Source organism: Lagopus muta, chromosome 15, assembly GCF_023343835.1.
Source record: "Lagopus muta isolate bLagMut1 chromosome 15, bLagMut1 primary, whole genome shotgun sequence".
In the NCBI taxonomy this organism is placed as follows: domain Eukaryota; kingdom Metazoa; phylum Chordata; class Aves; order Galliformes; family Phasianidae; genus Lagopus; species Lagopus muta.
Window position 1 is genome coordinate 14,675,290 of NC_064447.1, and position 16,302 is coordinate 14,691,591.

General features: G+C 39.8%; 1 long non-coding RNA gene across 2 annotated transcripts in view; it reads left to right on the plus strand.

Annotated features, from left to right (window-relative positions):
• The window catches only part of LOC125700970 (uncharacterized), a 129,862-nt gene that overhangs the window by 46,588 nt on the left and 66,972 nt on the right, over positions 1 to 16,302 (plus strand). Inside the window, exon 1 of one of the 2 annotated variants that reach the window (XR_007380120.1) lies at positions 2,658 to 2,806. The exons of the other annotated variant lie outside the window; for it this stretch is intronic. This is a non-coding gene — a long non-coding RNA (uncharacterized LOC125700970). Of the gene's footprint in view, positions 1 to 2,657; positions 2,807 to 16,302 lie in introns of those variants that run through there. 2 annotated transcript variants of the gene reach the window in all.

A 16,302-nucleotide genomic window follows, 5' to 3' on the forward strand; every position in this document is an offset into this window, starting at 1 on the left:
AAATAGTTCAGAAGATAAATGATGAGTGAAGTCTTCGCTAATGAAAATGGAACTCCCACGTGGGAGTATTTGCTTTATCTATCTTTTAAAAGAAAAAAAATGGAGCTTGTTTGTTCATAACTTCTCATCAACTTTATGGGATCTGCATTTAATCAGAATAACATTGGAAATATCATTGGAAAAATGAGTGGAGTTTGGTTCCCCTTGCTGGGATGATTCCGCAGGGAGTGGTGCCATGTGGAGAACGCTCTAGAGCTCACTGTCTGGAAGAAAGTACTTTCTCTTCTGCTGTAGGCGATTCACAGCGCCTTCACATGAGTAACTCTGCTCTGATCTGTGATACGCGTTTTGATGGATCAGTCTTCTGTATTGTGTCCCCACATCCGTGCTGCAAGGGGAATTTGCACATATTTACATAATGTGAAAATATTATATAGTAAATAGTGCTCATTAGACAGTGTTAATTTTTAAAAAATGTTTGAAGCATGTAAATGTTTTTCTTTGATTTTGTTTTTTGCTTCAATATTCCAAACATTTGCAGGAAAAAAATTAAACCACTGAGGATTTGGATTTTCATTCAGATCCTTGCCATAGCTTTTGGTTTTAAAAACCTTCTTTCACCAACAGAAAATCCTCCTTCAAACCTGTGGCTGTTGGAAGTGTTTTATAGTACAATTTATGTAATTACTATGCGGTAACAGAATTTATTCACCTTATTTTATGTAACTGGTTATCTCTTGGTCTATGAAGAGGGCTAACTGAAGTTGGTGAGAAATGTGAGAGGAGTAGGTAGGATGGCTTGGCCAGACTGCTGTGTGCTGCTAACGGGAAGGCGGAAGAGACGGCGATCTCACCCTGACAGCGAGGTGGAGCAGAGCTGGTGAGAGGCTGTGAGCAGGAGAGCTGTGCAGCTCCTCGAGGAGCGCCTGAGTGGGCGCACGGACTGGGGCTGAGTGGGTAGAATTTCCTTTGCTCATTACAGAGCATTTCTCCTCCTCTCATTTCCTTGAGCCTGGGGATATTCAAGTCCAAATTTGAATAAAACTTATTTATCTGTCGTCCTCATGCTGAGGGCATTCTCTCTAATCATATTCAAACCACTTCTTCACATCATTTGTGTCCGTATAAGCGTTTGAAATTAGACTGTTGGGGGAAAAAAAAGTTACACAAAAGATACCTAGAAATAATTTTCAAGTGTATTTCCTTCTGATTCTGAAGAGCACATGTGTAAGTCAGCTTCTTTTTCTTTAAACCCTATTCTGAAGCTGCTCTCGTTCAAAAATATTTTTTCCTCTTTTTCCAGTTGGTGAAACTGTTTCTACCTCTTCCCTCAGTAAATCTTCAAGTTCTCATCCTAACACAACTTGAATTCTGGCACAACTCAGAAGTCATAGGTTTTGCAGTTCAGATGGGAGGACATTTGAGATCCTTTGTTCTCTGTGGTAACTGGGAGGTATTTAGAAGCTGACAAAGAAAGAATATGAGGGCTGCTCTGAAAATAATGCCTTCTATTTTGTGATGTCAGCGGCAGCTGTTGGTGGGATGGCAGCAGAGGCTGAACCTGCCCACCAACATTCTGTGACAGGTTGTTGCTGTGTGACAGATGGCAGCAGAGGGGCACTGGGACAGAATGGTGCCTGACATGGAAGTGTGGGGGGAGCAAAGGGTGGAACTGAATTCCTCCATGGAGAAAAAAGGGCCCCCAGTGACACTTATCAGTGCTTGTGAACGCTTATGGAGACTGAACAGTGGTGTCAGTGCAGTGAGGCTGTGAGTGGTGCATTTCAGCTGTGGTGACAGTGAGAGTGGAGCACTATCATGGTTTTATGATTTTTGTTATCGGAATTCCACATCACAAATGCATGACATCCACTTGTAACGGTGTTGTAACAACCTAATGGAGACTGCTGTAGGTCTTATTCATTAACAAAAAATGACAAAAATGTAAACTGTTAAACGCTTTATGACTTATTGTTTTGCTGGGAGCTTTTATGTATTATGTATTGAGCAGCAAATGCATACTATGGTTGCTTGCATTAAATGCTTATTGTCAAACTGAAGAATATTACCAACCAGGATCAATTATTTTGATTCCACACACTCCCAATTATGTTTTTTAGTCAAGAGAGGGGAGAATAGGAAACCTGAATCTTTATGATTTGCATCATGTTAATAAAAAAACCCACACATTTAAATTTTTCAAATAACGTTCCTGCATTCTTGCCTCCCTTCCCCATCTCTCTCCAAGTTTGGCAGAAGAGGCAATCTTTTTCAATTTGGTTTCTTTTGCTTATGCATAGTTTTGTCTTTTTACCTATAATATAGTTTTCAGAACTGATACCTCTTCCCTTTTCAACTGCTGGTGACCACAGCTGCTGCTGCTTTCAGCTGGTGACCACAGACCTTAATTATAACACAGCTGATCACTAGAAGTGTTCTTTCTTTTTACAATGTGTAACAACAGGATATGAATACCAAAGACTGCTTTTGTTATCTCCAATCATTCAATAGCACCAAAGCATAACAGTGCAGTAGTGAAGTATTAAATCAGAGAGCAGCACAAGAAACTGCAGGTTTTCTTTGGGTATGGGCACTGCTGAATCACGGCCTGAACCTCTGATTGATCACCTGAGGCGAGCACTGAGTCAGCCCTGGGAGCACAGGTGCAGGCAATTCACCATGCTGCTGGAAGGGGTGGAGCCTGGCTGCACCTCTCCTAGACCCAATTAAAAGCTGACTACCAGTGGGGAAGGGTCTCTTTTTGGAGATCCCTCCTTTGGAGTTTCACAGCAAGCCCAGGACACAGGTAGGCTTTCTATCTATTCTCTTTTTGTTATTATAACCTGCTGAGCCAAACTTTCTTGTTTATTTCATAATTCTAACATCTTCATATTCATTGATTATACACTTCGGTTTTTAGATCAGCGCTGAAGTCTTCTGCTCATTTCAGATCAACTTTTTAGTCTTCTGCATCTTGGTGTTAAGATCTTTTTTTCTCTTTTTTTTGCTGTGAATATTAAAAATGAAAAAGAATTCAGATCCAATACACCACAATAGGGCAAAGATTCCTTTTAGTTTTCTTTCTTCTCTGCTGTTTATATGTTTTCTTCTGTAAAATGAATTTCCAATGTATTGATCATCTAAAGATTTTTTTTTAATGTATTGTGTTTTCCTTTACTTTGCTGGAAGGTTCTGTCTGCTCACATGGCACATACAAATATTTTGCTGTCTGTACAACTACAGCTGAAACAGCTGTAATTACACAAAGTGCAATCATCACAGGCTGTCACAGCATACACAGTTGGGCTTTGTAGTTGTGTAGCCACGTTTTTGCAGCAATGCTTTGTGCTCAGTGCCATTTGAGAACAGTGAGGTACTATCATACAGTCATGGTGTTATCCCCCGAATGTGTTCGTGCCTGGGAGCACTTAAGCTTTATAATGCCTGGAAATGGACAAAATATAAAAACTAGGTGTTTACTTAGGGTGCGGAGTACTTCATGAGCATCAGAGCCCTTTTAGGTATTTCTGTTAGATCACTGAGAAGTGCTGGTTGTTTCTGGATAGCTTACTCAACATAATAGAAGAACTTGGTTTGGAGAAAGCATGATGAAAATGGCTGTCTTCCTTTCATTGTTTCCTGTCCTGCTTTGTTTCCAAAAGAAAATATCTTTAGTTCTAGTTATGCTCCTTCATCTATCTCAGTTATTTGCAGGAAGGAAACTTTAATATTTACTATTTGGTAAGATGAAATTTCTGTCAGCTTCTTTAAGGCTGATCTTTCTGAGTTTTGTTGTTTGCTTGACAGTTCTGTGGTTATGGACATTGTCTGCTGCTTCCATTTTTATACAGGTGACCTGAATCATTAATGGATGTAACTTGTTCTTTGATTTTTCTCCTCTAAATCTTGTCACTTGTTCTGTTTTGTTCCTGCTCATATCATGTCTCCAAATCAAAGTGGGCTACAAACGTTCTTGAAACAATGCTATGAAAGTACAGTTTAAAGTACGTTTCAGCATTTGGTGCTTTGCTGCTCCACTGCTGTTTTTGCTCCTTCATGTTTAATCTTTGCAGTTGTATATGGAGGGTGCTACTGAGTGTTCACTGCAGACAGAATAGCAAATGCTTCCTGTTTGTATGTGCTGGTCTGAGCTTGCACTGGGGCTGCAGTCCATGGTTGTGTAGGTGTACGTTTCAGTTGTGGCTTTCAGCAGAAATAAAGGAGTGCAGCTATTCTTTCTACAGCACTTAGGGTTTTTCTGTTAGATGCTTTACATCAGTGTATTGCGCTCATTTTATCTTGGCTTTGGACTGGTAACTGATTACAGAAAGGTGCTGTGGGTGACTTTATTAAAGACATTTCTTTTATCTGATAGCATTGTCTTTTGAGTGCTGAAACAATGCTTCCTCCTCTCGTGAGGACAGTGTTCAATAAAATGGAGCCTTCAATGAATGTTTAAATGAGAGCAGGCTTAATTTGTGCACTGCAATTTAGAATGTAGAATGTGTTCACCACTTCTCCATCATTCATGAGAGCTTTTCTATGGTCCTAAAAATTCTTAATGGAAGTATTTAATGAAATGTACATTTGTTGAGAAATGCAATGCCTTGGTTATACTTTAGGTGGCTGAATGCACACAAGTTGCTGGAATAGTAACTTCTGGTGTATGTGAAATAATACAGCAATAGCTGAAGGTAACAACTCTAGGTGATCAGTGTCAGTGTAAGTGGGTGATCTGTTTGTAGTATGCTTTTCTATTTTTAAAGATTTGTTTTACAAAAACAAAACAAAACAACTGTCAAAACCAATTAGCCACTACTTATGCATTAAATTCAAGTGTGCAGTCATGTAAACAAAACAATAAATGTTCATTATTAATTGGGAAAAATAAGAAATGGCTGCTTTCTGATCTCAGTACGTAATGTGGGCTATGAAGAGACTAAGACAGACTGCAGCTTTGATAAGAGGTGCCTGGGAGCCGCCTTTCTGCTCTGACTGCCCTGTGCTGTCAGCAGTGGTGGACTACAAAATAACCAAAGCACAGTAACAGTTCAACTACTGACCGTGCGGGTGATGTATGCGCTTGATGACTCTGCAGTGTTGTTCACCAAAAAAAACAGACCAAACAAGTTATAGTATAGCTCCTCAGTCTGCCTATGTTAGCAAAACGCCAAATGGCAGGAGGACAGCAGGTATGTTTTTTGTGAGGTAAGTAGTGTTAGCTCTTACTGATTTCTGGAAGTGCTGCATTCTGTAGCACTAGTAGTGGGTGTTTATTTTTCCCCACTGTGTTTTTCAGACATTAACAAAATAAGCAACTTTTCCTATTAGGTGCAGATTTTTAGTATCAAATTCACATTTCACACAAACGAGGTCAGTCTGTTTTGTTTTTTTTTTACTTTTCAATAAATGAGTCCTGAGCTCTGATGCTGAGGAAAATGGTACGTGCCCACCAGACTATTTATTTCCTCTCTGGGCTCATAATCTTCAAAATCACTGTCAATTGCTAATACTCAGATATAGAATTGAAAGAAAATGAGAATTATTTTTCTCACTTGCCTGGAAAATTCTTTAAGAACATGAAGTAGAATATTCTAAGTTAAAAATTTACTGTATTATAAGCAGTAAATCCATAGTTATATTCCTGGGACTCGATTTCCTGTGCGTAGTGGTGTTTCCAGGGTGATGAAAATGAAGAGAGCTACTTACACTGTGTAACTCGTGGACTAGTACAAGAAAATCCAGCTGAAGGCTAAATGCTATATGTTAACTAAAGCGTTATATTGGCACAGGTTTTTGTGAATTTGTGCATTTGTTTTACTTCAAGTTCTGTTGTTTGTTATAATTTAGATGTAGCTGAATATTTAAGAGCATCTGACATGCAGTCAGGAAAAGCAGATGACGGAAGGACTTAAAAATATTTAAGATTGTTTCCTTATGAGGAGAGACTTGTCTTCCACTTAGACATGGAAATGTGATCTGTATAGCTAACCTGTGTGATCTTGTATAATTTCTGGCTTCAGGAAGTTTAGCCTATAATACTGAGCTGTTGCAGGGTGTCTTCTTGGCTACTTGTAGACCGTACTGAAATCTTTGTTTGGGAAATGCTGGGAAACAAATCTGTATTATAATCAGTTTGGAACAGCAGTTTTCTGCTTCCTGCCTTCTCAAGGTACGTTCTGACAACAGTGCAGGTGCACTTCTGAAATAACGTAGGTGGCTGTTTACAAGTCAGCAAGCAACCTTCGCTCCCTGCAACTGTGTTCAGGGAGCAGAGTCACTGACAGATGCCCTAGAAATAAATAAGTAGGGAGAGTATGTGTTGCTATGGAAGCTATTTTATTGCTTGATGCACCCTGTATCATCCAATTTAGAAGAGCTCTGAAGCCAGTCAAATAGCTTATTTTTCTGTTTTTTCTTTTTCTATCCCTTCCCCTCCCCACCTCTTTTTTTTTTTTTTTTTAAATTTAAATTTGCCTTTGGGGGCAAATCCTACAAATCAGAGCATAGCCTAAGCAAGCTGAGATCTCCAGGAGCTACAAAGAGGTAATCTAAGCCTTGTTGTAGCAACTCAGTACCCGGCAGCTGCTCTGTTACTTTCCAAGGCTGCATTTAGTGTTCACTGTGTGCATGTTTTTTGAAGGCAAACTGCAGTTTTGTGGCAGTTGAGCTTCTAGGTCTGGTACAGACTTGAGGCAAAATCTACTTCTGAGAGTAATTTCTGAGGGTCATTTTCCCAAGTTTAAACGAACTGTTTCTTTTTTCCCACTCACTCTCTGTATAGTCTTTCTAGAAGTGCTGCTACGCAAAACTTTTTTCATATCTTGTTATGACTAGCATGTAGCTCCATTCTGAAAGCAAATGGCAATGTCTAAGTTGGAGCCATTTCTTCTCTCCACTGCCTCTAGGCTGGTGTAAGACAGGAAGGAGTTCTGTCTTTTAGGAAGTAGGTGGTATTTGTGTATCCTAGTCTTATTTTTGTTGCAGTGAAACTGCTGGGTTCCAGATACATGGGGGCAGAGAAAAGAAGAACTGGAGCTAAGGAGGAGTAAACAAGATCAGTGAGTTAACATCTTTATTTATTTTTCATTTATTAGGAGTTATGTAATCTTTACCATGTTCTTCTTTCTCCGTTTTCCTTTGTGCTTCTGCAGCAGTCCAGTTACTAACTTTGTTACAGCTTTGTTTTTGTGGTGGTGAGTGGTTGCTGGTTTCCTTGAGCAGCAGGTGTCTGAGTGCCCAGCTGAGGCTAGCAAGGGGTTCTACTGGAAACTTGGAACACCTCAAGCTGTTCTGTGTTAAGGATTTGGAAGAATGTCTACAGTGTCTAAACAATTCCTTGTGACATATAGGAGATCTTGCTGTCATGTATGTTGAGGAGACCTTATAATGAGATCCTTAGGGAAATGAATGAAATGCAACTCTGTCCTGCCCTTTCAAATAAAATGTGGCCTTGCTAGTTAATGAATTTTAAGAACATCAGGTACAGTTGCGTGAAACTCACCATTAGAGTTGGCAAAAAGGTTGACAGCTTTTGCTAAGAGAGCAGAAATGAAGGTGAGAACAGCAGTGATTAATCATTCCTTGATTAACCACTTGAAAGCGGTTTTTATTTAAACTCCTCCTCCTATTACATGTAGCTGCAAGCTTGTTAATGGCCTAAAACTTCTTGCTGCACTGCCCTTTAGTAGTTTAGGTAGATCACAAACGTTACTTCAATTAAATCTTAATAGCACTGAGTTAGTGACTTTTTAACGTATCTAGGAAAGGATTAATTCCTCTAGTGTGAGTGAAGTTTTGTGAGACTATGTAAAGATGATGAAAAATCTTCTTCACAGCAGTGATCTGAAGGCAGAGTGCAGCACAGTGTTCCCTTTCTCTGCCACAACTGACAAATTTAGCTGTGAGGGAGAACATCTGTATCTCACTTCTTGACAATGTGTGAAATACCATTTCAGTATCCTCTTGCACCAACTTGAATTACCTGGATGAATTGTTTGTTTTGCAACATAAGCAGAGCAGAGGGGGAACAATTCTAACTTCAGTTTCAGTTGTAGCTGGGCTAGGGCAGACTTAGTATTCTTTAGGAGGAATAACTTTGCACGTTAGATACTGAATTAAAACAATATGTAGTAATAAACATCCACTGTATATAAGGAATGGTGTTTTTGTGTCTAACTGTAGAGACAGTGGCAGGGCAAACACGTGACTCAGAGCTGTCTGTAATCCTCGCACCTGTTGTATGGCAGGCTAATGTTGAATATTCAGGATAGCAACAAAGATACCATACTGATATCCTGCATCAGCAAAACATTTTGCTATGCACATAGCTGAAAAATACAAGCAACGAGACAAGAAGGATTTCCGTGTTAAAAAGTTAAGGCCAGAGAAGAAAGCGATAACTGTGTGCCGTATAGCCTGTATATGTAGGCAATGTATATTTGTGCATGCATGTATACATAAACATTCTCCATTGTAAATGTGCGTCCTTGAAGCACCATATAAAACCTGGAAATTCTGATAATATCTTAAATTGTACCTGTGGGAATCAGGGTTTCTTGGTCTCCATCGCCTCAGTGCTTGTGGCTTCACCGCTCTTACTGCACCTATCTGTCACTCTGTAAGCATTTTGGCTGCTGAACTTCAAAGTTTCTCAGTAGCCAAAATCTCAAGCTAATTAAGAATTAGGTACATAGGTTTAATAGTCAACCCTTTGGTGGATATGACCAGGTGCTGCCAAATTCAGGATTTTGTAATGCATCTGTTCTCAGTTAGTAGGTGTTAGGCCCTAAGCGCAGGCCCTTCACCTATCCTGCAGGTTTGGCTGCCTCTACTCTCAAAGCCAGGTTTGATGTGGAATAACTGTGTGACATGGGATCAAACTGCTGTGAATGGAGCACTCTGGAACTTCTGAAAACCTCATTTTTCCTTGGGAGCTGCTTTTAACCTCTGTCTCGTTGTACTTTCCTGAGCTTTTTTTTTTTTTTTTTTTTGCCTCCCTTGGGTCACTTACTGCACTGGTCATGATATTGACCCACTGTCTTTATTTCCAGACTTGAATGCAATTGTATATGGGTGGGTGACTGTTGCTGGGGTGTGCCTTGCCCTGGCTGCTATTTCTGACCAGCTGTGCTCCTCTTGCTCGGGTACCGTGGGGTTGTGCCCTCTGTCAGCAAGGACACTGCCTGTGCCTACCTAGTCATGCTCAGCTCCAGGCTGCCTGCCCATCCTGTGCTCCAGGGTACTGAAGCAAAGACTTCATTTTCATTTGTGGTATTAAAAATGATTTGGAGGTGAACTGTTTCATATTTCCCAGGAGTGAGTTTTTACAATATTTAATATTTGTTTTTGGAACGTATTGGTCTTTATGGTTTTCCTTGACAACCTCTGATATGCCATACAAGGGCTGCACTTCCCCTTTCCCATCTTTGTTATATAAAAATGGCTCGTTTTTGAGGATAGCCTCTTATGGGCAGACTTTGAGAACAAAACTGCAACTATTCAGAGAAGCTTGGAGAGGTAGATAATTAAAAAAACAAAAAACAAACAAAAAAAAAAACAACAAAACAAAACCAAAAAAACCCAAAACTGTGTAGGTAGTCATTAGGAATCCTGTCCATCATGGCCTTATATATGTAAACTATCCTTAAAACATCTGCGTATGCACAGGTTATGCCAGACTCTCACTACTTTGTTGTGTGTACAACATGTATTTCAAATATCAGTTTTGATTTTGTTTTTCCTCCTATTTTAAAATGAAATCCTTGCTGTATTTCTCAATAGTATTTGTTCAATGAGTTCCCAATGTTGATGGCTCTAAATAGGATTCCTGTATGAGGACTAAGGGCTCAGATTCCAGCATCCACCAAGTGTCTCTGGATGTTGGTGGATCAGTACTATGACAATTTAGAAAATTCATCTGCATTTGTTATGAATGATGTTCTTCTGATTATGGGATTCCCCATAGCAATGGAATATGCTGCAGAAGAAATGCTTCTTTAATATGGGGTCGAATCACTATAGGTACTGAAGATAAGAAGAAAATCTCAAATTATAATAATTTGTCACTTTATTCTCTCCAATAGCAAGTGGTTTGTTTTTATATATAATTTGGTATTGCTGGTCAATTAAATGGAGATTTCTGACAGCAAAGTGGGGATTGAATTGCATTCTATTGCTTGACTTGAATATTTATCTTATTTTAAGCTGTAAGTAACAGTGTCCCATGCACCTTTTAAAATGGACACGACTACAATATGACAGGCTGTTTCTGAGAAGCTGAGCCAACCTTGTCTGAGCAGAATCTCCCTGGACTAAACTTCATTCAGTGTAAGTAGCAGATGCTGTATTGCGAAAGGAGATGAAGTGGGATGGAGAGCTACCAGGCGGGCCAGCAATGCTGTAGAGCGGCAGTGTGAGAAGTTTCATTTGAACGAAGTCCTGCACATGTGTCCTTACTGTGAAGGTTGAATGCCTTTTGAGGTGGAAGGGGTGTATGGATTCTGACGTGACACGACATCCTGAAGCAAAAATAATGCAGGCTTCTTTTGATAGCACTGTGTCTGCCTCATCTGAGTCTTTTTCCACTTCATAAAGAACATTAATCTCCTATGTAGTGTGGCAAGGCTCCAGTTGTTTGCTCAGGAGCACAGGCACTGTCTGCCCCTGTGAAATCATTTCCACATGAAGCATTACTCGAGTAGTTCCTCTGTAGTATTTATTCTTAATTCTCAAATGTGTTCTTACAGGAATGAAATAAAGAGGTACGGAAGAAAAAAGTCAAAGGACAGAGCTTGACCTAATTATATGAGGAAAAAATCTTTCACCGAGGGATTTTGTTCAAGGAGAAAGAGATGTGCAGAGCCTTTGCTGAAACTGTTCTAGGGGTTGTAAGCCTACTTCTGTCTGCGTGCCATTAGGTGGGTCATGAAATCTAGGAGTGAAATCTTGGCTCTTCTATAGCCCTAGTGATGATTTTTGAGAAGAGTCTCCATGTGCCCAATCCCTCTATCTTGCCTGTTTAAAGATTATTGGCACTCAAGTCTGAGGGCTCTTGGCTTCCAAGTAGCATTAACTTTTGGAAGTCATTGTGCAAACTGCTCTCAAAGCCCTGCTTAGAGAAAATGGCTTTGGTGATCTAGGTGTGATTTTTTTTCTTTTAAAAGAGCTGTGTTTTATTAAAGTAGAATTCCTGCCACCTGGAGCCAGGCCACTACTGTAGGTAATACCAGTTTCTTGTTGTCTTGCAACGCTTTTTTGTGGACATCTAATTAGGGAAGGTCTCTAAGTATAGTTAGAGAAACTGAGGGAAGAAAAGCATACCACAAGGGATTTATCTTTTCAAATAAATATGTTAGGTAATTTGAAGATGATTTGATATTCCTGTGACCGCATGGTATGATCAGGACCTGGTTACGGCAGTAGATTTTGATGTTCAGAAAAAAAGAATCATTATGTACACTATATGGAAAGTTATCATACTTAGGAAAGGTGGCTTTCATAAAATTTTTCTTCCTCAACTGAACTAAAATCACATCGAGGAAATGTGTTCCTCTACATTTTATTAATTGAGGATAAACATGGTGCTGGTATAAAATCAGCAGCGGAAAGTTATATATCCCAAACTAGCAATCTTTTCTCCCCCCTTCCATTTAGCCAAGCTGAATCTGTTCTTTAAAGTCTCTAAAGACTTCTTCAGTCCTTGAAAAACTTTGTTTTGTAGGAAGTCCACTGAAAAAGAGATTTACAAAGAAAAGTGCTGACACAGCCTTAGCAGTTGTGGCACAATTAGTTTAGCTGCAGGTTTGTTGTAATCCCAAAACAATAACAGAAAGAAAAAGCATGGAATAAGTGCATGTTAAAGGAAATACCAACACTGCTATGTGTGTTATGTTTAGTGTGTGTAGTGCTGTTTTCTTTGTTTAAACTTAAAGTTCTCTGAGATGCAGGATGTAGCTTGGTTCTGACCAAGGTTTGATCACATCTCTCATTCTCTACACAAATGCTTCCTTATGCAGAACATGCAGTGCTGAGTTTCTCTTCACTTCTCTTTTCAACATTCAGATGCTGTAAGAGTTTCTTCTCTATCTGAACTTGCCATGTGGGGGAAATTCTTCATAGTGTGTGGTGAGGTGCTGGAATGGCTGCCCAGAGAGTGTGGATGCTCTGTCCCTGGAGGTGCTCAAGGCCATGTTGGGTGGGTTCCTGGGCAGCCTGGTCTGGTACCAGACATGGAGGTCGGTGGCCCTGTGTGTGGCAGGGGGTTGGAACTTGATGTCCTTGGGGATTGGTTGCCTTGTCACCTGGTCCTCATTCCTGATGATACTGCATGCTGGAATTGCTGCATGCTGCTCTTTGTGAGAAGCATCCTGTTATATTCAGCCTGGCATGTTGCATTATTTTTGCTCTGCCTCATCATCAGTTTTAAATTGGAAAAAACCCTCAGTAAGGATGTAGTAATTGAACGATTTTATGATAACAAAGGATTTCAGTCTCTTTGGTTCCTTTATTGTATGTTAATAGTCTTAGCATTGTGTGTGTGTGAACTCTCTCTCCTTCCTATGAGAGGGCAGGGAAATGGTTACAGCAGTACCAGCAGAGGCAGAAGTACAACTGTTGTGCAAAATGCATTTTATGTCTTTAGCAAATGGGAATGGATGCTTTGCGGTGTGTGTGTGGAGAGCACTAGTTAAAAATTTCCCCAGTGAGTTTTTGAGTGTTTGGCAGGAACAAAAGAGCAGTTTCTACAACTGAATCTGTGCTTGTTGAGAATGAACTATGTTTGCATGGAGGCAAGAATCCAAGCTTGAGTATTTTTTTCCCCTTGATTATGATGCGTTTCTCCTGTGAGATTCCTTCACTTGTATTTTCTATGATCTGCCCCCATTCTCGCAGCCCATATGGAGGGAAAAACTGAGTCATAAACCAGAGTATTTTGGTGAAAGCTAAAACCAAGCTGTTGTAGTGTATTTTGCTAGAATGTCTTCCAAACACCTTGAGCACGATGCTGCCTCCCTCTCCCAGTGTGTCATTCCTTTTATTTAGTTTGGTTTAAAAGCATGGATAATTCTGACTATCTTCATTTAAACGACTGTTCCTGTCAAATGAGGCTGAGAATGAGCTTGCTTTTCATTTTTCCCTGAGTTGCAGAGTTGGTATGTGACTTCTGCAAAGGGTTTTTGCCTGGGTTTAAGCAGCCACTGTGAGTAAACACAGCAAGAATTCTCGAGACTTCCCATGAGGAATGGGTGAATTTGCGGAAGTCAGTTTTTTGCTGACGCTGTGATGTAGTAACTCAACCTTTAAATTGAAAGATGGATTAGCAGCTGTCCAGGAGTGTTTCTTGGACACTGAGAGGAAGTTGATGATAAATCTAACAGCATCTAATGGTAATGTTTTACTTCCCAGTTGGAGAAGTGGCATTGGCTTATCCAAAGCAAAACACAGAGGTCAGTAGTGGTGCATACTCCAGGCTATGAACGTTTGTGTAGTCGCACAGGGGCCCTGGTAACTGCTGAGGAGCTGGGAGCTGTAATGCCTTACTGAGTATGAATTGCCTTAGATTTTCTTGCTGTTTGAGCTGTACTGTCTGTAATTCACTTTCTTAATCCTGAAGCAGTGCTGTAGTGACAGAAAGTGACATTACCTCCTGTGCAAAGAGATCGTTCTTCCTGCATTATGTCACCACTATCAGGTCCATGGTGAGACAGCTCCTCCTGAACTAATCTGTAGCTTACAAAGCAGCAGCAGCAGCACACAAATGTTTCAAAAGCATCATTTGTATTGGCTGCCTCTCCTCACCTGAGGGGCACGATTCATCAGTCACTTTCCTGGAGCCTCAACCAAGCTTAGCCTGTCTGCCATCACTTGTTTATATTGCTGGTAGATTGTTTACAGGCAGGCTGAGTGTGTTTAAATTATGAAAGCCTAGTAGTTAAGCCAAACCTGCTGCTGCTGGTAACTCACCTACAACAGAGATGTGAAGGCTTTTATTAGACAGCTGGGTGGTGAAGGACTGTTGAGGGCTTTGTGCATGAGACCTTCGAGATCAGTTGTTCTGTTTTGCTGAGTGAAGTGCTGGGGTTGAGCTCAAGGCTTATGCGTGGTAATTTGGGAGGCTAAAGTATTTGGGCAAGTGATTACCTTTATTTAGCTTCAGTAGTAGTTGGGCGGCTAAACTCTGTGGTGGGGCTTCAGGATCTCACTGTTTCCTGTTTTTGCTTTTTATCTTTCTCTTTTAACGAGAAAAAGAAAAGCAGAAATCAGCAAGCTGCTTCAGATCCAGGACTATTACTGTTCTTCAGTTCTGCCTGTCTTGGAATGCCACGAGAAAGCTTTGAGCTGTATTGTTCATTTATTATTGTCCTAAGTGCAGACAATAGATTTCTTTGGTGATCAGTAAATATTGAAGAATCATGGAAAGAAATTATGCACTGACTACTTTAGTCCTTTAATTTAAACAGAAAGGATATTGAGAATAGCCTTTACATTTTTTTTTAATTAGACTGGGATACCTATATTGCTTGACACAAGGTCATAATTAGAAATACAGAAGGGCAAATAAAGGTGTGGAGCTTATTTGTTACTGAAAGAAAAATGACGTGATCACAATATCTTTCTGATTCGTGTTTGATGTGTCAAGGCCCATGGGAAGGGCAATGTGAAGTCGTAGTATTTAAGGTACTGATTTCCTAATCAGTAAGTGAGGTGCTATGGAACATTCTACACACAAGGCAGATATTTTATTTTGAGCAAACAACTTTTTGTGTATATGAAGTGTTTATGTATATGGGATGAAATGAGAGTGTGATTAGCTAGTAGTAAAAAGTACTCCGTATGCGAGTTGGGTAAGAACGCCTTCTCCTAGTAGTGAAATATCACTTTTTCTGGAATTTCTCCAGCACTTACTGCATGTTGGCTCGCAGAGCAGTTTTGGTGTACTAGTACTAGATTCAGTGTGAAAGAAATGAAACAAGAAATGCTGTTCCAGCTGCATAGCAGCTCTTCTTTGACACCTAATGGAGAGCCAAGAGTCCAAGCCAATGGCTAGCTGCTTGGGCAGCTCTGAATCACAGTTGTGATGGGGATATTCAGCCCAGGGCATGAGACTAAATTTAATTTCAAGTAAAACTTCTGAGCATTGCATAATAATATATAATAATACAAAAAAAATAGTAATAATAACAACATACAATGTATTGTGTATACTGTTTGTGTACTTAATGTATAATGATAAATAGATACATTAAATTCTTCACTAGCTGCTTTAACCTCCTGACTTTGCACTGTGGTGTGAAGTATGCATAGCCAGAGTGAACTAATGTTCTATCTATAAGCTGGGGCAGTGCCATGATGAGCTAAATCTCTGATTTACAGAGGACAAATGGAGATTCCTTGACTAGACCTAAGACTACAAAGTTCAAGAACAAACCAGTATCATTCTGAATACTGTTTTAAAAGTGTTATTGTTAAATTTGTTTTCTTTTTCTTAATCCTCTTAGCTTTTGTATCTTGATGTTTGCTTTGAAATGTTACAACTGAAGAGGCTTTAAATGTTTATCTGTGTTAGAAAGCACTAAAAACTTTTCCAGGATTCTTTATTGCTTAGAATCCAAGCAGTAAGGTCAGTCTCTGAATGTCACTGCTTTGTCCATTAGAAACCACTGTGTCCAAATTAGTCAGCTGTCACTCAGGTTATTCATATTGGCATATTTTCTTTGGTGGTGAAGCTCTTCAAGAATTTCAGTTTTTTAGAAATACAAACTGATTTGTGATGTTAGTGAGTAGAACCTTAGACTTCCTAATAGAAGAATAGATAACCTAGCAGGCATTTCCTTTCCTCTCTAGTGTACGGATGATTGCTCTGGCATATGGTCCTTGGAAATACAGGATACAGTGCTGGAGAGTAAATTGCCTGGACAAGTAGCTTATTCCAGATCACTCCTCTTAGGGTAAGATCAGCTCTAGGATAAATGTCCTTGCCTGAAGTCTTTTGGGGAGTTCTTTGAGGATTTTATCAACAGATTGTGATTCAAATAGTACTGTTCATTCTATCACATTAAAGCATTTTATTTGAAACTATTTCCCAGTCATCCCTTGTATTTAACTTCTCTGTGTTGGTAATGAATCTGAAACTAATGCAGTGTGAGGAGCCATGTAGCCTTGAGCTATTTTGCTGTAAGCTTGTTAAAGCAGGCTGGTGTAGTCCAGATCACAAGAGTAGAAATAGCTAAATTGTACTAAAAATCACATGTTTGGAGGAGTTTTTCCTCTAGAGTTGTCAGCAAGCCACGGCCTAGTAAA